The sequence below is a fragment of the Mixophyes fleayi genome, chromosome 2 (genome assembly GCF_038048845.1).
Source record: "Mixophyes fleayi isolate aMixFle1 chromosome 2, aMixFle1.hap1, whole genome shotgun sequence".
Lineage (NCBI taxonomy): Eukaryota > Metazoa > Chordata > Amphibia > Anura > Limnodynastidae > Mixophyes > Mixophyes fleayi.
In genome coordinates this window covers 277,610,965-277,632,694 of record NC_134403.1, presented here as the reverse complement: position 1 = coordinate 277,632,694, position 21,730 = coordinate 277,610,965, and positions in this window count along the sequence as shown.

The window sequence follows — 21,730 nt, the reverse complement described above, 5'->3', positions numbered from 1 at the left end:
TGTTTTTGGCGGTTTGAATATCGCAGATGTATGAAAGGGCAAACTGATAGAATGCCACAGGAAAAGCCCAGTTTTCAAAAGTGCCACACTACGACTACTCACACCATCCCAACTTTTAGCCATGATCAGAATGCAAAGCAGGAGATGTATTAATCTGCACTTTTGAAAACTGCTGAAAGCCACCCCAGAGGGGCAGAAGAGAGGCTACTTTGCCAGTGGTATCTTAATAGAAGCAGCTGTCCAGCATTTCAGGCCCCCCTTGAGCTTCCCCCTTTTGCTCCCCTCTGTTGAACAGCAGGGCTCGATACTGTAAGTGTAAGTTCCTGTAGGTATTTCTATGAGCTGTCCAAGTGAATGGACTAGGCTCTTTTGCAGACATGTGGCTGCCAATGTCAATGCATGCTCACTGGCCCCATATCTGCCTCCTGGTAACCATTGACTGTCATCACCAGGGAGCATGGCCACACACCTTGCTCCAAAGAAGGTGTTACATAATATTTTTGCCAATAAGGCAGTAAATGCAAATATTCAAAATGAATACTGCAGATCTCTCTTGATTAAAGGGCCAGCACTCTTGAAGTTTGGGTCACCTCATGTTCCTCTGAAGTTGCCCAGATACAGGATCTTCATCTAAAGATAGTCAATAATAAGTTCAACATAAATATTCAATATAAAGAACTACAGGAAGCATGCAAGCACTTTGAAAACCACAGCAAACATTGTTCCACTGGACATTAAAGAGACATTTGAAAAGGTACTTTTACGCTCTCCTTACAGACTATCAGGCCTCTGACTTTCTTATGGACAGATCCACAGAACCCTAAATTCCGAGCCTAAAGCTGATGTCTACCCTACAGATGGGGTGGTGTGGTTGCATTACTATAGTGTTAGAGAGGCCCTACTGAAGAAAGCAAAGGCTACACCATCTTATATGAATGGAAAAGACCTAAAAATATTTGCCTTGATCAGTCCACTCTGTAGAAGACGTAAGATCTTATAGTGGCCACACATGCTGAGTCTGGCCCCAAAATGACCATGATGCCAAGAATAATCTGAAGGAGTCAGTTTGATTCTTATTGGACATGTTAGTAAATGCGGTTAATAGATGACAGCTATTGGCCTGCATGTAAAGTCATCTTCTGACTGCATTTACAAACATGCCCAATAATTACATAATTGACTCAGAATAGATAAATGGCACGATCTGTAATGGTTACAATTTACACCAGTAGGTCATTCACTATAGCCAGTCTAGTCATTGTCTTTGCCTATATCAGGCTCCTTTCCCATAGAAATGAATGTGTTCAGCAGTACTCAGTTGCTCCCAAGTGCATATGACTACAACTAGCGACCAACAAAAAGGTATTAGCAACCAATAAAAGAGTCCTGTAAGCCAAGTCATACACAAATTGATAAAAGTGGTGCAATATCAGCAGACAAAAACTGAGGTCAAAATAGGTACTAAGATCATGACAGGCAGCCAGTAACTATGGTCAGGAACAAATTGAATGTAGTAACAGTAATCCAATAACTCAATGAATAGCATCCACGTCAAAACCTATGGCGACATCTAAGTGATGCCAGGCCTGGACTTATACAGGTGCTGTCAAGGTAGGATATTCTACTAAAAATCTGTAAATGTATAGGTATACTTCATATATAAGATTGTTATGTTGATAGTTGTGTTATTGCTCTATTACAGTAATGCTAAAAGGCTGCTGTTCACATTTTGTATTTTAATGAATAATTCTATACAAAAGAATTATTTTTTTGAGATCGAATAGAAATTTCAGCTTACCTGTGGTTCTCTGTTACAGTGATCCACTGGATGCCCACCCTGATGGCTCCCATGGTCTAGCACTGTGATTCTGTCACAACACAACTGTTAATTTGAAAAAAACATTGGGACCTGCTGGATTGGAGGAACTCTGGACCTAAGGCAAGTAGAACGTTATATTTAATATTCATAAATGCGACTGAGTAAAATTTTTGTGGTGGAGTTATCATTCAATCACTTTCTTAATATAGCTTAGTTTTCATCATGTTAATTCACTAGGGAAGTGTGCTGGCTCTTTTAATTGCTTAATCATTTTTTTTATGCTTGCACAATTTTCTTTTTGTAGAAGAGAATTTTTCTATTGCACTGATTATAGGGAATACCCTCATTTATAAAAATACTTTAGTCGCAGATTATTCTGCTGAATTGTAAGAGGGGTGCTACCAATAACTTTCACTAAATACAATAGAAAGGATAGACTAGAAGTTATGTAGTTTGGTGAACTAGAGTCCCAAGATAAAGTATAATCAACAGGTTGGTAGACCATCAGGTATATTTAAAATATAACTTTTATTAGAAATTTTTTAAAATAAAGTTAAAATTAATATTATTATTATTATTAATTTTTATTTATAAGGTGCCACTAGGTGCCCGTAGCGCCGTATAGGGACAAACGAAACTACAATACGAGGTCAGACAGCAGAGTACAGTAAACAGTAAGCACAGTAACTCAGTGAGCTCAAAGCACAGCTAGAGGGCGGGGGAGGGGAGAGGGGAAGCTCCCGCATGCGGCGGAGCCCATGAGGGAGGGCACGGATGACAGGGAAACCCCCAGAGGGGAGAGGAGGGAGCAAGAGGGGACGGGGAAGAGGGTCCTCGAGGAGAAGGGCTAAGTAGCTGGAGAGCAGAGTTAAAAGTGGTGAAGACAGGAGGAGAGATGACCCTGCTTAAAGGAGCATACAATCTAAGGGGTGGGGTAGACAGACAGAGAGACACGGGGGAGGGAGGTAGAGAAGGAGGAATGGAGGATAAGGATAAGGGAAGGGGGATGAAGGGGAAGAGGCAGAAGATAAGGAAGGAAGTTAAGTGGAAGACTGGAAGGCTTTTAGAAAAAGGTGGGTTTTTAGAGCCCGTTTGAAACCAGACAGATTAGGGGAAGTTCTGATAGAGGGAGGGAGCTTGTTCCAGTGGAGGGGGCAGCGCGGGCGAAGTCTTGGATACGCGCAGGGGAGGAGGTGATCAGGGGGGAAGAGAGGCGACGGTCATTGGCAGATCGGAGAGGAGGATGAGAAGAGAGAAGTGGCCCCTGGCTTTAGCAGAGAGGAGATCGTTGGTGACTTTAGCCAGGGCCATTTCTGTGGAGTGGAGGGGGCGGAAACCAGACTGGAGAGGATAAAGGAGGGAGTGAACAGAAAGGTAGGGGGAGAGAATTTTGAAGGCAAAGGGGAGAAGTGATATGGGGCGATAGTAAGAGGGAGAAGTGGGGTCAAGATTAGGTTTCTTAAGGATGGGGGATACGAGAGCATGTTTGAAGGAGGAGGGGAAGATGCTGGTGGAGAGGGAAAGATTAAAGAGGTGAGCGAGGTAGGAGCAAGTAGTGGGGGAAAGGGAGCGAAGAAGGTGGGAGGGGATGGGATCCAGGGGACAGGTGGAGGGGGGGAGGATGAAATGAGAGAGTGGACTTCGTCGCCCGTGGTGGGCGGAAGGAGTGGAGGGGAAGGTGGCTAGGGGGGTGAGTACGGAAGAGTGGGGGGTGGATGAGAGAGAGGAGGAGGAGATATCAAGACAGATGGCCTCAATTTTAGAGGAGAAAAAGGAGGCAAAGTCGGAGGCAGTCAGGGAGGAGGGGGTGGGAGGAGGGGGTGGGGCCAGGAGAGTGCTGAAGGTGGCAAAGAGGCGGCGGGGGTTAGAGGATTGGGAAGAGATGAGGGATTTAAAGAAAGATTGTTTAGCGAGAGAGAGGGCCGAGCTGTAGGATGAAAGGATGAATTTAAAGTGGAGGAAGTCAGCCAGGGAGCGGGATTTTCTCCAGTGGCGTTCAGCGGTACGGGAGCATTTTTGGAGGAAGCGGGTAAATTTGGAGTGCCAGGGTTGGGGTTTGGAACAGCGAGCGTGGATGGAGTGGGCAGGGGCGACCGCATCCAGAGCAGAGGTGAGGTGTGATTGTAGAGGGAGACCGCCTGGTTGGGGCAGGCCAGGGAGAAAATGGGAGAAAGGAGGGTATCGAGAGCGGAGGACAGAGAGGCCGGGTTAAGAGCGTCGAGGTTGCGTATGGACAGAGTAGGTTTAGGCAGGGGGAGGGGAGCAGGAGAAGAGGAGAGAGAGAAGGAGAGGAGATGGTGATCGGATAGAGGAAAGGGAGAGTTGGAGAAGTCAGAGAGACTACAGAGGTAGGACAAGACAAGATAATTAGTGATAATAAGTGAATGAGTGTGAGTAGAGATCTGACACATATTTAATGCTTATATAAAGCTATAATATATAACCTCTCTTACCGAGATGTAGAGTAAGACCCTATTGCTGACTTGTCATTTCTTTTAAACATAATGTTGAGGTTAGTGGGGGGAGAAAATCCCCCTCCAATTCATTACTCCTCAGTGATATGGTTATCGTATCTACGCTGCATCATATAATTGTATAGGGCATCTTTCAAACATGCCACTAAACGGTGGGTCTATTCTAATAATGTAATAATTAAACTAAGTAGTGCATGCAACCAGGATACTGCCGACGCGCATTTTGCTAAGCTTTTTTCAAGGACTGGTTAGTCTCTTATGATATATGAGACTACATACCAAGTTATCAATTGAATAGCTCAGCATTATACTATGCCAAATTATGTTTCTGACACTATATCTAGTTACTGCCTTCCTCTTAAATAATAGAAGTATAGTAGCAGTGCATCCAGAGTCTTAACTCACACTCATTCACTTATTATCACTAATTATTTTTCAAAATGTAACTTTATTTTAATTTAAGTTTGTAATAAAAGTTATATTTTATATATACCTGATGCTCTACCAACCTGTTGATTATACTCTATCTAGGGACTCTAGTGCACCAAACTACATAACTTCTAGTCTATCCTTTCTATTACAATTTTCTTTTTGTAAGAAACACCCACCATTAAGAGCAATGCATTATCTTGGGTAAATTGTTAGCAAGGATCCAAGTTTCACCACCCAGCATTTTGGCAGTAATCAGGCATTAGATATTTAAGCAAATATAAGGGTGGATTAGGCTGATTGGTTATGGTTTGGGGATATGGCCAAGTATGTCCCAATATTTTAGAGTGAAATGTTGGAAGGTATGAAATCTATAATATAAATGTCTAGTGGCGTGTGTTAGTCTGTCTGTGTGTGTGTGTAAAAAATAAAATCAAGCTGCAGCGCCACCTGCTGGGCGGAGTTATACACTGACCTACTAAATTCTTAGTGTGTGTGGGAAAAAAAAATCAGAAAGGGCTGAAATTTGGTATACTAAGATGTTTTAAATTTGTTAATTTAATTTGTTAATTGTTAAAAGTGTTTATAAAGATTTAAAAAATATATATATATATTTCTTGAAGGAGAAGTGACAGTTGGGAGTGGTTGGTGGTTGCCGGGGGTGACAGTGGGAAGTGGTTGGTGGTTGAGGCCTGGGCTATGGCCCAAATGCATGACAAGCACCTTTTTAACACCTTAAGTAGCTTGATTTGACTAGAATGCATGAGTATCATGCACAGGTTAACTTGTATTATATATGGACAGTGTGCTTTATTATGTTCTGTACCTCCCTACATAGATGAACACATACATGAATCTGAGTTAGTTCTGTGTGGCTACTGCTACTTGGAACAATTTGGGGCATATTCAATTAGCTTTTGGATTCGCGGTAACGCGCCGGAACAGCCGCGAAACGTAATACACGGTACCGCAATAACGTGGATTTTCGTTCGCAGCCCATAGGGTTGCGAACGAAAATCCGCGTTAATGCGGTACCGTAATACCCGCAAGAATGCGCACTTTTCGCAGCAACGCGCGTTACCGCGAATCCAAAAGCTAATTGAATATGCCCCTTTGAATTATATAGGTAAAATTCAGTGACTTGGCTTCAGATTTACTACCATTATGGCAGTATAGTTGGTAGACAAATCAACAACAAAAATAACATATTATTGATCAATAACATGGGAACAGATTTCCCTCATGTTGCATTTTAGAAGGATCATACATATAGGAGTCACATCAGGTACAGGGAACATTGTCTAATGTAAAAAAAAGGCAAGATATGCCCTCTAACGGAACAGACCATGCTTATGTGGCAGACATGCCTATGGAAATGAGCCTTAGAATATACAGTAGTGCACAACAATAATTGAACATTTTTTTTTGTCTTGAAAATATATTACATTACATTTTCTTAATATTTTCTCCATTCACAATAGTTACTGATATTGAACCGAAATGAATTCAGGTTTTCCAATTCCTAAAAATAGAATTCCTCCAATGACACAACTGTGGAGGAGGCAGAGAACACTGGAAAGGGTGTCGCCCTTAGAAAAACATGATCACAGGTACAGTTCTTGTCTGGAACTTTGTATGATTAGGGGTGAATCATTGACTAGTCCTGTTCTGCTGTTGGAATTATGATGCATATCTTGGTTTGGCATCACTAGTAAAATATCCTGTCAGAGGAAAAAAAGTGAGGCTCCAAAACCAACCTAATCCGGAAAGACTGCATAGACTACATAACATTCAAATTCAAAACTTCTCTGGACTTCCCACATAAACTTGTAGATGTTCCCTTTTCATCCTGCCATAGTCTTATGGTAATGTTCCCATTACTCTGGTGAAGTTTACTGTGATAAATAGCACTGATTACATTTTTGGGCATCCTGCTACTAAGTGTATTTGCTCAGTGGAAAATAATTTGGGCATTATGTTTTCAGTCTCTTTGTTGGTAATTGCAATTAGCCCGTAAGGGAAGGATTTCAGATGAGGGCAAGTTGGGATAGTTAGTAGACTTTTCCTAATAATGCAATTCTATGTGAAATAGACATTTACTAGTAACATGTAATACATTTTATATTCAGAACTGAAAAGATACAAGAAAAAAGGAAATCATAGGGAAATGGAGATCAGGGGGTAAAATTATGAAGTGGCGATTTTTTCAACTCGCCAGTATTCGGCAAATTTGTAATAAAAATTTAAAGTGGCAATGGCTTTACAGGCAAAACAATGCATTTAAAGCCAATTGCTGCTTTAAATTTTCACTGCAAACTCTCCAAATAGCAGCAAGTTGAAAAAAATAGGCACTTCATACATTTACCCCCAGTAGTTGGAAAGGTGAATTTGAACTCATGTTACTTAGTTTCTTTGGTTTTTTTCTTTTAGTGTAATTTTAAATATACTGTGTATAACTTGAGTCGTGCTAACTTAAGCAGAAAATATTGCATTAATAAATTGATACCAACCATCAACTTTTTGTTTGAAGAGGAAGTTTCAAAAAAATTGCTGTGTTGTAGTAGCGGCTGTTGAATTGTCAGAATTGTGCTCTTTAAAAAGGTCCACACAATTAGCGCAAACATTTTCAAATTTTATTTGCCTTTATTATAGAACAAACAACAGTACCATCAAATTTGATAGAGGTGAAGCAAAGCCAGGACATAGTGTAGAAAGGATGAAGAGAAACACCTTTCCTAACAGCGGGCTCCTTAAAAACGCTATCCGAACATCAATGTAGGAAATACAGCTCTAGATAACACTTTACCAGGGCCTAGTTTGAATGTAAATATATTACCATGAAGACTCCCTGCCAGAGAGGCAGCCATGTGAACATGTGTCAGAAGCTCATGTTTGCAACAACTTACTGTTTGTCACATTCATTTCTATAAGACTCATCGGGGGGTATTCAATTGACGGCGGGATCGCCAAAAATCCGGCGCTCAAAGAATATTACTGTTAATACGGTAATCCTGCGCGTAAATACCGTTAATACGGTAATTTACTCGCTGAAATCCAGCCAGTAATTACCGTATTAACGGTAATATTCTTTGAGCGCGGGATTTTCGGCGATCCCGCCGTCAATTGAATACCCCCCATCATGTCCCTCAGTGTTTTTATTTCTCTCAGCACATCTACACTTTGGATTTAATTGAACACACCCCCTTCCTCATTGACTGAAAATGGAAGAAGTGTGGTGTTTAATGATTTAACTTTAGTTGAGTGCCCCCTACCTTGTGCTATGATGCTGGTCCTCCATGTAACAGACTGTGAGAGTGATGTCGCAGTGCAACGCCACGCTTGCTGTCTGTCACTGACATGGAGGAACAGTGGCATCACTGTGAAAGTCAAATAATTGGATAAAGTAAACCAAATTAATTAATATTGTTTTACTGTGCGATTGTGATTAGTACAGCACGTGTTATGACGCAATCACACGGATTAATAACACACACATTTACATTCACACTTGTAAATAATATACATTTGTTAAGGTTCCAATCCACATTTATTATTAGTAAAATGTATTAGAGATTATTTATACATAAATGATAATATATTAAAGGTATCTAAGGCTCAGAATATAGAAAATGTATCATGTTTAGTGTCATTTTGATCTACACAATACCATGAGGAAGCCGCTACTGTCGGCCAAGCGATCGCTTCCTGAGAATGCTACTTATGGAAGATAAAGGATTAATGCTCAAAATTATATTGTGTTTGAAATGCAAATAGGTTGGTAAAAACTGGATTAGTTCAGTTCCCTTAGGCACAACATGTGCTCAGCTGTTGGAGTGAGCTGGCCACACCTTATCAGAGGATGTCTTAGAACTGACCTATGACCAGCAGACAACTGGGACATCATTAACCCTGGACCAATGAAGACCTCTCTAAGTGCGATCTGTGTACATAGTGACATCATCAGTGTTTTTTTGTAAACTGAAGCTGCATATAAGCAAGCTTCCCTGGGCCATTGTTCTCTCTACCTTCCTGACTGCAGACTACATGGACCTGGCCCAAGGAGAAGTGCTAGCGAAAATGTAATGTATTCAGTTTTTATACTTTCCTGCTTTATTGTAGTATCTTTTATGCATTATGATGGCTAGCTGCAAATCCTGCTATATTTTGCAATTTAATATCTTTGTGCATTGGAACCACAATAATCGCTTTTGGACAATGTTTATTGGTAAGCGACAAAATGACTGTGATATCACAGACAGTATTGACTCTGACATTCCCTTATCTGTCTGGCGCCAAAGTCAGAAGTAGTGGGGCAGATTAGCACCTGATGAAGAGGCATCTCAAGGAGGTGGCATCTAAATCGGGACAGTTGGGAGGTATGATGCTAAGACTTATCCTATTTTTGAATCTTAAATCAGAATTGTAACTGCTAGGAAAAAGGAGCAAGGCACACAAAGGCTGATTTATCAAAGGACGAAAAGTTCTATTGACAGCAAAACAGGGATTTTTTTTCTATTTCACACAATAAAACAAAGGGTTTTTTTGCTATTAGGGAAGTCTATTTAATGAGCATTGCAGTGGTAAATGTACTGCCACAATAACTGTTCTGTTATTGCCATCTTTTTATGGGGATGACAGAATAAAATCAAGAATTAAACTTCCAGTTCCATTGCACAAGTTCACTTCTGTAAAGACTTGTCTGGCAAATTGGCAGGTAAACCCTTAACGCTCCGAGTCAGCATTGCCAATGCACGTGAGTATTCCTTAGCTGCCCTGTGGATATATCATTAAATTGTAGTGATAACTGTTTGAAACAATACATTAATAAATGCTCTCTGCTCCTGTGTACTTTTGTATATTAATTGATCTCCTGTTGTGACCCTTTGCTTGACTTCGGATCCCTCTTGAACTCCTGTGACACTTGACCTTTTGCTTGTATTTGGACAATACGTGTATGCAGCCTGTCCTGACCATTTGCCTGTCCTTTGGCTATCCTGTGTGCTTGTTACCCACAACCTCCAACCTGTTCTTGACACCTGTCTCCAGTATTCCGGTTACCTTCTTCCTGCGCTGCGGCAATTTAGATAAGCTTTTACTACCTTTGAGCTTAAGTCCTCGGGGCATCCGTGTACCTGTGAACAATATCAGTTCCATGGTAAAGGTGGCTGCTAAAGGTGAAGACCACTGTTAGCCTGGTTCTAAAAGCGCATATATAACCGCAGTTCTAACATCAAGTGTATATTCTGAGTTTTCCTCCAATGGGGCAGTGGTGGAGAAAACCTGTGTAAAGTGCAACCTGAGCATAAACTGCATAGGCTGCGTATGTGACTGTGTTTGACATGGCCATCACATAGATGCCATTTGCATTGTATCGTGGTCGCGTAGATGCTCTCTGTACTGTACAGTAGTCACTAGAATGATCTCTGCATTTTATATAAGTCCCGAGAATTCTCTCTGTATTGCTGTATTGTCGCTGTAACTAGGGTGCTCTTTGAGATGTATTTCAGTCTCAAGGATGCTCTCTGAGATGTATTTCAGTCTCTAGGATGCTCTCCGTAATGTACATTGGTTACTAGGATACTTTCTCACATGTTCACGTGCATAAATTATTACGCATAAGAATATAATACCTGCTTTCTCTTACTTGCAATACATCCTTGTCATTTCTTCTTGAGAAAAAGAGGAATATAGGGGGGAGGGGATTTGGGGCTGAGCTGTGGGATGGCTAAAATGTTGGCATTTAAGTCTATCTAATTTTATTTATTTTGTAAAATAATTTTTACTTTGGGATGCCTGGAGTGGAAGAGGAGAAGAGAGACGGAGGTGGTTGGAGGGAGGTGCTACCCATGCTCTCCATGATCCTGGCCACAGTCCCTCTGTGGCCTTTTATCTGACCCTGAGTTCCAACCATCATTATTATCATCTGGAGCACTGATCCATGTGCTGTGATGTAACACATAGATTGTATGCAACTATAATAAAGTTAAGTTAAATTGGCATTTTCCACCCTCTAACCACTGCTGATTTCAGGCAGACGTCTTAGTTAAAGCTTCAGAAGTTAGTCTAGTAAATTGTAGTACTCAGCTTGGTGATAATAATCAGGAAACATCGTTTATCACTGCATAGTGCAGTGGTCCCAGTACACAATTTGGTACCGGGGCCACAATACCTCCGCCTTCAAATGGTCTGATGAGGCACCATTTTTTGACTATTGCCTGATTCTAAACTAATAGAAAGACATACCATATGGCTTTGTTTACTGCTTTTCTTAATCTAATTACATAAATATGTAATTTACTATAGACTTCACACATCCTGTAACAAATAATTTTCCACTACTAGAGCAGATAATTAAGAGTACAATTTACTAATATTTCTATTGCCCTGCTAGTTAACATGCTTACCGTATGTGAAGCAAAGCTATGTTCACTGTATATTCATGCTTAGGAGTATTCTTTCTGTTTGAGGATGCCTAGCGACTTATTAGTCATATTATCTTGATATAACACTACCTTGACTTTGTTTTTCAGAATTACGCTTTCCAGTGGACAATAATCCCATGTTTTGTTTACAATTTGTGTTACACTGATTAATTGGTAAGGCTGGCCATAATCTACTACGAAGTATAAACACAAGCATATTTCTTTTTTAAACAAACATTATTCTAGAAGTTAAAGAGCAAGCAAAGCCAGTATTTTGACTTTGTAATACAGGGCAAAATAATAATCCTGAAATAACTGAAAGGACTCATTTAACTAACTATGTACTGGACAATTTAACTATGTACTGGACACTGGGCTTTCTTTCAGTCTTCTACAGCAGGTTGCTACAATAGCAAGGGGGTGCTCTCTAACTGGCACAGTATAAGTGTGTATTGATAAATCCATGCACAGAAATTTCATGACACACAACTGAAATAACTGTAGTCTCAGCTTTTTGAACTGCATCACCTTTTGCGGAGTGGAGCCAGGTTTAACAAGTTAGCCCTTCTCATCATGTCACCAGAGACTACTCCTCATTCTCTGGTGCTGTGGAAAGCTCTGGAAAAAATAATCCTGAATGTGGTAAATAATCTGAGGTGGCCTGAAGTGCCAATTCACATATCTTTAGGATGGGAGTGTTCAGTGTACCCTGACTACACAGCATCACTACACAATGCGAATGTCATGGTCGTTTGTATTTCTCGATACGATTTGGGACCCTTGGGCCTAGCTGGAGTAGAACTGAAACAGAACCTAGAGGCCTTGATGATCTCTCTGCTCATCTAGAGTCCTCAGAGCAGCACAAGCAGTATAGGAGTATAAGGACCGGAGTCTGTACCTGAGTACTGGACTGTAATCCCGTGTAATAACTGACTGGAACTGTTTGTGAGAACTCAATCCTGGCTCCTGAGGCCAGGGCCATGGGACTGGAACCCACTAGTAAGAACTCAGATAAGAAACACCAGGAAACTCAGAACAGAAAAAACTGGAACTGGAGACAGGGACTAGGAACTCAGAACCTTGACACGGAATGGCGAACTCAGGACTGCGTGGCAGCAACAGACTCACAGACAGATACAAGGAACCGGAAATAAGGCCTAGGAATCACAACCAGCCGCAGCAACAGAACAGGTGATACCGGTAAAGTCACTATACTGCAGAATAGATACTGGATGGTACAAAGTTCTTACTAAGGGTAAGTGCTCTTGCTGAATGTAGAATTGCAGGAAGATGAGCAGCTTGGAAGTGCAAAGTACATGCAGAAAGATGAACACCGAGTATTGCAGGATGCTTGAAAGAAGATATGCACTTTAGAATGCAGGATACTTGCAGAATGATATATAGCAGGTATTGCAGGATATACCAAGAAGGTGATCTCTTTGTAACACAGGAAATCAGGAACAGTGCAGGAACAACTGGAACCTGGAGCCAAGAACTATCCACAGGAGAGAAGTGTGTTGTTCTGACAATGAACAGATCTAATCATCAGTCTTAAATAGGGTGTTCCAAACAACTATTGGCTGCACAGTTCATGTGATCACAGCTGTTGAATCTGGTTGGTCTGGAATGATCACCTGACTGCATACAAGATGACCACGCCCATGCAGCAGAACAAACAATATGTGTTTGTTTACAAATGGATATGTGATGGAAAAGAATAGTGCAGGTGACCAGGAGGGACCCAGCTAGCGGTGATATGACAGCGGCGTATGTGGTAAGTGTGTCTAAAACCCGAAGTGTGATAGCGAGGTTGAGAAGCTAAACCTCCCTCCAGATGGCAATTCAGGTTCTTTTTCCTCCAGGTCATACAGCATTTAAGGAATCTTGGAATTTCTAGTACAGTTTATATATTTTGCAGTGGAGGTAATAAGGTATTCTTCATTTAATTAAAGAATTGACCTGATTGGATAGTATGGCTCAAGGAGTAGTAGTATAATCACAGATCATTCAGAGCTGTCTTTAAGTACCATCAGACAACAGTGTAGTGATGTCCTTCCTCAATCATCAGGTAGGCACAAGGAGTGTGTTAATGAAGGAGGATACAAAGAAAATCCTTCAATGGGCAGATCTTCTGACAATCTCAGCAATCCAGGCATGGAGGAATAATATGGCAAATTTTCTGCACTAAAACAATGTAAGTACAGGAGAATGGGACTTGCATGTGGAAGTACTCCAGCTCTTAGTGGCCAGGTAGGGAAATCACAGGTTTATCTCGTGACCAAAAAAAACAAATGTAAAAGTAAGCTAAAAGTAATTTAATTCTTCTTGAGGATAAAATGTCCAGCAGCCAAAAGGAGATATTCACTAACAAGGTACTGTTAGGATCTGACAGAGACGCCGGGCTGCTTCTTCAGTCCAGGCAGCGAATACACTAATTCCGACATCGGATTGTTCCCCATTCAACAGTATCTGCAGAGACACTCTGTCATCAGTCCATGTGGCTGCAATGCATTTCAGTTGCATCAGTAATGTGACTTCAGACTGTTTCCTTGTGTGATCAGGTAGATTCATCACTGGGCACAGCCATGTTAGAATCAGCTGTTTAATGTGTTGAATTATTGCATTTTAGACACAGCTTTTAATTATTCCTTTAAGGAGCAGCTATTGGATACATGTTTATTAAGGCTTCCTTTTTCTGCTTCCTGAGTTAATAGTTTATATCTGCTAGTGGGTGCTTGTCTCTGTCAGGATATTATGGATTGTTACCCTGGCTTTGATTTTTGACTTTTGCTCAAATTTTGTTGGGTACCCAAACTAACAATGTGCGATCGTCTAACCGCCATTTCCCCATGCCGCCAAGTGTCTCTAGGTGTAATGAAAGGCAGTGCTGCCACGAGCCATCCCTCTGTCATGACACTACCAGAGGAGAGGAGCTGAGAGGCACCAAGAAGAAAAGAAGTAGTAAGAAAGAAGAAGCGAAGTTGCGGACAAGGAGAAAAGGTAATTACATTAAAACAGGGAGAGGGTATTGAAGCAAATGGGGGAGAGAGGGCTACAGTAAATATTGAAAGATGGGGCTAAAGAAAATGGAGGCAGAGGGGGCTACAGCAAACATTGAGAGAGAGGGCTGGAGAAAATGAGGGCAGAGGGTGCTACAGTAAACACTGAGAGAGGTGGCTGGAGCAAATGAGGGGCAGAGGGGGCTACAGTAAACACTGAGAGAGGTGGCTGGAGCAAATGAGGGGCAGAGGGGGCTACAGTAAACATTGAAATAGGGGACTGGAGAAAATGGGGAACAGAGGAAGGTTACAGAAAATGTTGAGAGAAGGGGCTACAGAAAACAGGTTCAAGATTTGCCTTGGACGCCGTGAAACTTTGCACCGGCCTTGCTATTGGTTCCACTGTGTGCGTGTGTGTCTGTGTGTGTGTGTGTGTGTGTGTGTGTGTGTGTGCTTGCATTCATATGCTTGTGGGGACATTAATCTGTTTACATACCAACACTGTGGGGACCTGAGTTGTAGTGAGGACAAAAATTGAGGTCCCCACATAGCTTCTCAAGGCTAATCAATGCAGGGGACCTTGCTGATATGCTCAGCATAAAAATCTGGTATGTCCCCGCTAGTCACATTTGTCGGAACAAAAGTGTGCGTGTGTCCAATGTGGAGGGGAGAAAGTGTGTTTGCATCCCACCGCTAAAGGCCAGTAGTCCGTCCAAATGTATAGCAGGAGCAGGAAAAGAAAATAACTGCATCCTACTGTTTCTTTGTGTACCAAGCGGATGAAGACACAGTCGAATCCGTCTGCTGCTGAAGGTAAATCGGGACAGTGAAGCATGACAGAGCCCACCGGTAGCTCTGATTATAGCCCAGAGAGCGGTGGAGATGAGTATGTCCCTGATCCTTTGGAGGAGAGCGGTTCAGACACCAGTAGTGATGTTCTGTTGCCCACCAGCACAGCAGAGTGCTGATACCCAGAGATGAGTTCTATGTACGACCATTCTCGACCTTCTGCTAGCCATGTTTTAAACACAGAGGGTCGGAGAGACGACACAGTGTCTGTCCAAACACTGTCCAGAAACAGTGATGGCTCCAGGTTGTATAACAAAAAGCAGGACTGGCTGTACTGTGAGAAGCCCCTCTTAAAAATAGCCTGGCACATGAAGCATGATCACCGTAATGATGAGACTGAACTAGCCTGAGCCCTGAAATTCCCAAAGCACTCGAAAGAAAGGTGCATGCAAATAACACATCTTCACAATAGGGGCAACTTTGCACACAATGCTCAGGCAATGAGGGCAGGCCATATCGTTCTGGTCCTGTGCAAACTTCCAGACAAAGAGATGGATGCTGAAGGCTTCATGCACTTTGTAGCCTGCCAGGGCTTGTTTGCAAGGAAATACCTGTGGTCGACAGATGAAGAGATGTAAGCTAAACCGAAGGGGCAACTAGGTCACACCTGGCAAGAACAGAGTCCAGTCAATGTGATCCTTTGCTCAGCCTGTTCCACCTGACATCAGTGATGGCTTTTGGAAGCTCTTGAGTGAAGGAAGAAGTGCTACTCGCAATCAAAAATGATCGATGCATCATGCATATGGGACAGCATCTGTTCAGCCTGGTTGGTTCAGATGTTGGCAGGCACGAGTACATCCATCAGAAGCTTAGAGAAATGGGCAGGCTACTGCTACAGGCCAGAAGAGCTACCTAAACACCTGGCGCAAGGAGAGATGATGTAGAGCGGAGACTAGGTGTAAAAAAGTATCTGCAGCTGTAGAGATCAATGGGATCTCAAACAAAGAAATGGCAACTCAACAAACAACAGCGCAATATACTGATGTACACAAATGATGCACTGGTAGATCCGTGAAGAGAAAATAAACACTTTAATAATAAAAACAAACTATAAATATAAAATCATCACTGGCCAGTGGAAATAGGACAAAACATGTAAAAATCAGATATATCGATGGCAGTGTTGTAGATACAAATAATAAACAATCTGATAGGTCAATCAATAATAGGTGACAAACTGGATGTCCCGCAATATAAGGTATCAATATCCAATGACCCAATGTGAAGGCACGAAGTGGAGCAATGATGAAAACAGTAAGTGTGGCCACACTGATGGTAAACAGGTGAGTGATATCACTAATACAACAACCACCACTTCAATCTCTTGCACATAATCCCAGAGGTAAATAAATGCCGTATATACCGATGGTGAGAACACTCTTTGAGGAAGATAAATATCACTTGCTGCATGAGCAGTAAGCGCTGTACAGACCTGGTCCGATGCTCAGTCCCGTATTAGGGTCTGTAAGCGCATGCGCCTCATGGTATAGTAGGACTCCGTGGAGCCCGTGGTAAAGCCGTAGCCGGAGATAATGATCCAAATGGAAAACTTCAGTAGCGACTGGAACAATCGCGGCACCACAGGCACCACAAGAGGCTATCCACCGAGCCTACGGTTAACCACTGGGCACTACTTGCAAAAGTCATCCTGGCACAGGTGATCTTGTTCAATGGAAGAAGGGAAGGGGAAGTTTCAAAAATGTTGCTGACTACCTTCTCCTCAGAGATACCTCGGATCTCCACGAAGATGTGTCCCTAGCGCTTTCCGAGATTGAGAGGAAGCTCTGCCGGCATTTCACTCGCATTGAAATCCGAGGAAAACGAGGAAGAAAAGACTCCATCTTGCTGACACCAGCCATGCCAGCTGCAATGGAACTTCTCGCAGAAAGCGTGACAAAGGTGAAGTGGATAGCCAAAATGTCTACATGTTCGCCAGACCAGCTGCCTTGTCATACTTCAGAGGCTCCGATTGCATACGACTGTTTGCCCGACAGTGTGGGGCCAAGAATCTCACACGCTGTCTTCCACGAAGCTTCAAAAGCACACTCTCTCGAAGGTCCTCACACTAAATGACACAGAACTGGATCAGTTGGCAGATTTCTTGGGCATGACATCAGGGTGCACCGGCAGTATTACCACCTCCCAGAAAGTACCCTCCAACACGCCAAGATCAGCAAACTGTTAATGGCTCTCGAGAGTGGCAGACTGGCCGAATTCAAAGCCAAGAATTTAGACGAGATGCACATTGATCCGGACGGTAAGTGGAAAATCTGGTGTTTGAAGTATGCTTTTAACTTTTGCCTTGCTCATTTACATATCTGTTTCTTTTCAGAACAGGTCCAGCTACAGAGCGACATGTCGGATGATGAGCAATCCCCCAGGACGGAGGAACAAGTGGCCAAGCGTTTAGTCGACCCTTCCATGTCAGAAGAGAGGCGGTATATGCACCTGTCAAAACGGGACCACTCCCCAGCCATGGCTTCCACAGGTAGGTGTAGCACACAGTTTTGCTAGGCAGAAGAAATTTGCCTTCTCTTTATTTTGCGGAGCCATAATGGACCACTCTACTTCCTTTCAGGTTGCAAAGAAGTGCAGAGGGAATCCTGGGACAGAGAGGAGGTCCAGGATGTGGAGAAACACCTGATGAGGTTTATACAGACATGCTGGGTGCCCGGAAAGCACGAGTGTGTTGCATGCCTCATGGCTGAACTATCCATACTGAAAGATCAGAACTGGTTGGGGGTGAAATTCTGCATAAATAACCGCATAACAGCTTTAAAGATGGCTTAATATTGTTGAAATGATGCAAAGTGGTTGAACAGGGCTGTAGCCTCCATGGCTAGGTGTCGGTGTAAGCGGGCATGTGGATGTCCTCAGACAGTCAAAATACATGACACTTTCCCCATCTTGCAGTCCGTGTAAGTACTTTATGCAAAGTCAAAGTGTAAATCTCATGTGGTAACTCTGGTGACAAACCGCTCCTACACATACCTCTATGATTGTTCTCTCGGCAGGGCATTAGGAAAGGGGTGTCCCTATACACCATGTTCCAGACATGGGTCCTCACGAGGCAATAAAAACAAGTATGTGTGTGTATGTGTGTGTATGTGTGTGTGGACAGAGTGCTGAGAAATATTGACCCTTGTTATATTGGCTACGAGAGAGAGATTTCTAGATGTCTTTCAGTTTGAATCTATGTATAAGTACACTATGTCTAAATGTCACTTGCCGTATGTTAACAGACAGAACACAGTGCAAGATACGCTCATGCATATGTTCAATATAAAGTCCCATCAGAACGCATACAAAAAAAATAATCTATAAAATCTATAAAATAAATTAATAACTCATACTATAATCATTAGTAAAAATGTGTTTAGAACAATGTTTTTTTGCTCACATTAAATCCATAAATCAGAATGTTCTTAATGTGCACTGTACATACAAAAGGCCTGAGTCATTAATGAGAGGAAAGCATAAAAAAGGAGTAACTTTGCACCCAAAAAATCTAACTTTTCAGAGAAACCCAGGACTTGCCCTTAGCACGCCCTTACTGTGCATTGCCTATGTTCATCCAACCCATTTCGCCCTTCAAGTCGTAGGCAGTCGTATGTGTCATTTGCATTGAGACATGTATTGCATGCAATTGCGTTCACTGGTGTAAGGTCTATTTCTGACAATGCGCAGATCAATTTTACGCAAGATATGGCACACAAAGGGAATTGCATCAGAAGATGAATCAGGCCCTCTGGGAGAGTAGGAAAGTATAATTATAATCAATGTAAATACCTAATTCCTGTCCCATCTACTGTATTTATTTGGCTGAAAAAACACAACAGCTAGTGTGACACATTTATGAATGAAGGGTTTAACCACTGCTCTCTCACTACTAGTTTCCAACAGTTAGATTTGTCTATATTACCAGTGTTCCTTCTTTGGTTATAAGGTGACATTCAAAGTAATTGGAAAATGTTATTTTTACTTTGTTGAATGTCATTTTAATCCTAAATCTGTTACATGCTAAACGTATAATCTTCCTTTATGACTTTATTTAAAATTATAATCTTAATTTTGTTCTGCTTTTTGATTGGTCAGATAATTCAATATTGCTAAAGAGAAGTTATAAACAAAGGTTACCACTTTTCCTTTTTGTTGGGACTATATACTTTATGTTGTTAAGTATTATGAATTCAATCATTTTAGATACAAAGCTGTAAATGTAAATCCTTGATTTATTGCAAAGACTTGTCACATCCACCAAACTTGATTTAAACATGGTGCTTGACTTTTGTATCTTCTACTGTAGAGAAATATATTTCTAAAAATGAGACACATAGTTTACCATTAAATTTTTGGGACTTTCCAGCTCCTTGAAATGTCATCTGCAGACATAAATGTTTAAATTCAGGAGGTTGTCAATTACTATAGTTTGACACCACATGAAATTATACTGTTTGTGTATTTTTTTTAAAATTCTCTCATGAGACCAGAAGTTCGCTTATATTCTTGCACTTCAGTTAGGTGGTGAATTCTGAATTCAAAACACTTTTGCACAGGTAGGGTGGCACATAGTTTACATAGAATGAGCAACATCTCTATAATATATCTCAGTGGATCAATTACAAAGAGCAGAAATTGAATGTTGCAGGGAAAATATGTATAAGCAATTGAGCCTTATTTTTTTAAGGTATGAAGCGTTAACACAGGTGTATAACCTCATCAACAACATAATGGTCTATCTGTGCAGCTTCTGTGTGCTTCTCTTGTGGTTCTGAAGGTATGGCTCAAATGTGCATGTGTTGCCCAAGTGAAAATATTATCACAAGGTACAGACTACAAGTACATTGTTCTCTCCGACCATCACCATAGAGCTAACTGCAATCGAGAACAGCCTACAAGCTTGTGGAAAGGCTACCAAGCATCCCAATGTGCTGTGCATCACAGAGTCATTGATCTATTCCATACTACAGTGGTCACAACTTACAATGCTGAGTAGTGTATTAGCAGGAAAAGCATCTGTTTGTGAAACCAAAATACGAAGCATTATAAATCTGTCCACTACATTCACTACATAAAGCTGACCCACATTATGATGGTCCTCAAAAATAATTTTATGTTTTGGGCATTTAATAATTAATGTTTGAAGGAGGGAGACTATCAGGGGTTGGGGGGCTATGTTTAGACTCCCTCCTCATCCTGCTCTACATTGTAGGTATTATCATGTACAACATGTAAAGATTTGCAAATATTATGTACATTCCAAAAAGAAGACCCCTATAGTCCTTGAAGAAAAATAACTGTTTTGCATCATTTTGCATCATTGAGAAGTCTCTTTCTAGGCCTTTCCTGATACCTCTGTTATACAGTGATGCCAAGTACCTCTTGTCCGGCGCTATGCAAGGCATATACTTGGCAGAGATTGGGAATGAAGTTTAAGACACATTTGGTTTCTCTTCTGTTGCAATTGAATGTCAAGTGAACATTCTCTTTTTGTAGCTCTCATATTTATTTATGTATGTCAGAAAACAGACCTAATAAAAGGTGACCAATGAAGATTACTACGCCTCAATTATAAGGACCTCACATGGAGTCATGTGAGCAGTTAGGAGCTACAGGCCATTGTCACAGTATGGCATTTAATGTTATCTAGATAGAAAAAATATTATGTGCTAAATCGCCTGAACGAAAGATCCATTCATGCTGTTCTTTGTTTGTGTTAAGACTCTTATGTTTTGTAAAGCGTTTGCCACAGTTTATGCATCTACAAGCAATAACCTAATTTTATTTATTTGTTATTTTTCATGTATCAGAATGGTCGTGCCACTTTAAAGTATATCAGTCAGTAATCAACTGTGATTGTAAGAAGCACATTAAGTGATTACTCTGTATTTAGAGGCATGGATTAAAATAAATAGCTTTATCATTGTTTTTGACACAAATATGCATTGCTGAGCTGGTGATAAATTATGCTGTTTTCCCTCAGAGATAAACAATTCATAAGAACTGATTACATTTGCTCTAATGCACGAAGCTTCCAGAGGCCTACAATAACAACAACCTATGAAGAAATTGTTTGTATGTATTATTCTAGGTTTAAAATCTTAACTCCAACAATTTTTGAGGCCTATGATTGAGAGTGATCCTCATGCGCAATGCAGTTTTATGACCATATAAAAAAATGTTCATTTACAATATGGAAGAGTATAATTTATATCTAAGACATTTTTACTGATTTTGAAGTCTGGTTGTAAGTACTCCTCATCAGTCAGCAGGTTTTATTTTTGATGTTTTACAAAAAATATACAATAACATGAAACATCCATTAAAGGAGCCTAAGTAAAAATGGTTGTAAAACATTGGTTATATAAAAAGAAATAGCGGTCCTATAACTAGTGCTTAGTATTAAATATATGTTTAAATGTTGCTTTTCCAGCTCTATCCTTTTTACCTTAATGCCCTTTAATGAATCGGTGTCATTACTGCAAAGATGGCTGAAAAGGCTACATTTGGTACTATTGCTAGGAAACTAGATGCGTCAGTTGGCCCCATCTGTGGTGTCTTGCACTTATGGTGAGCGAAAACCTGTATAGGGATAAGAGTAGCTAAATGCCTGGCTGTTGCAGCCACACTGCACTAACCTTAATTGGTTAAGTTTGAGGAGTTTTGCTGATAGCCAAAAGTACAACGTACAGCGGGGTGAAGTGTCCTTATTATTGATAAGCCCATGTCACAGAAACT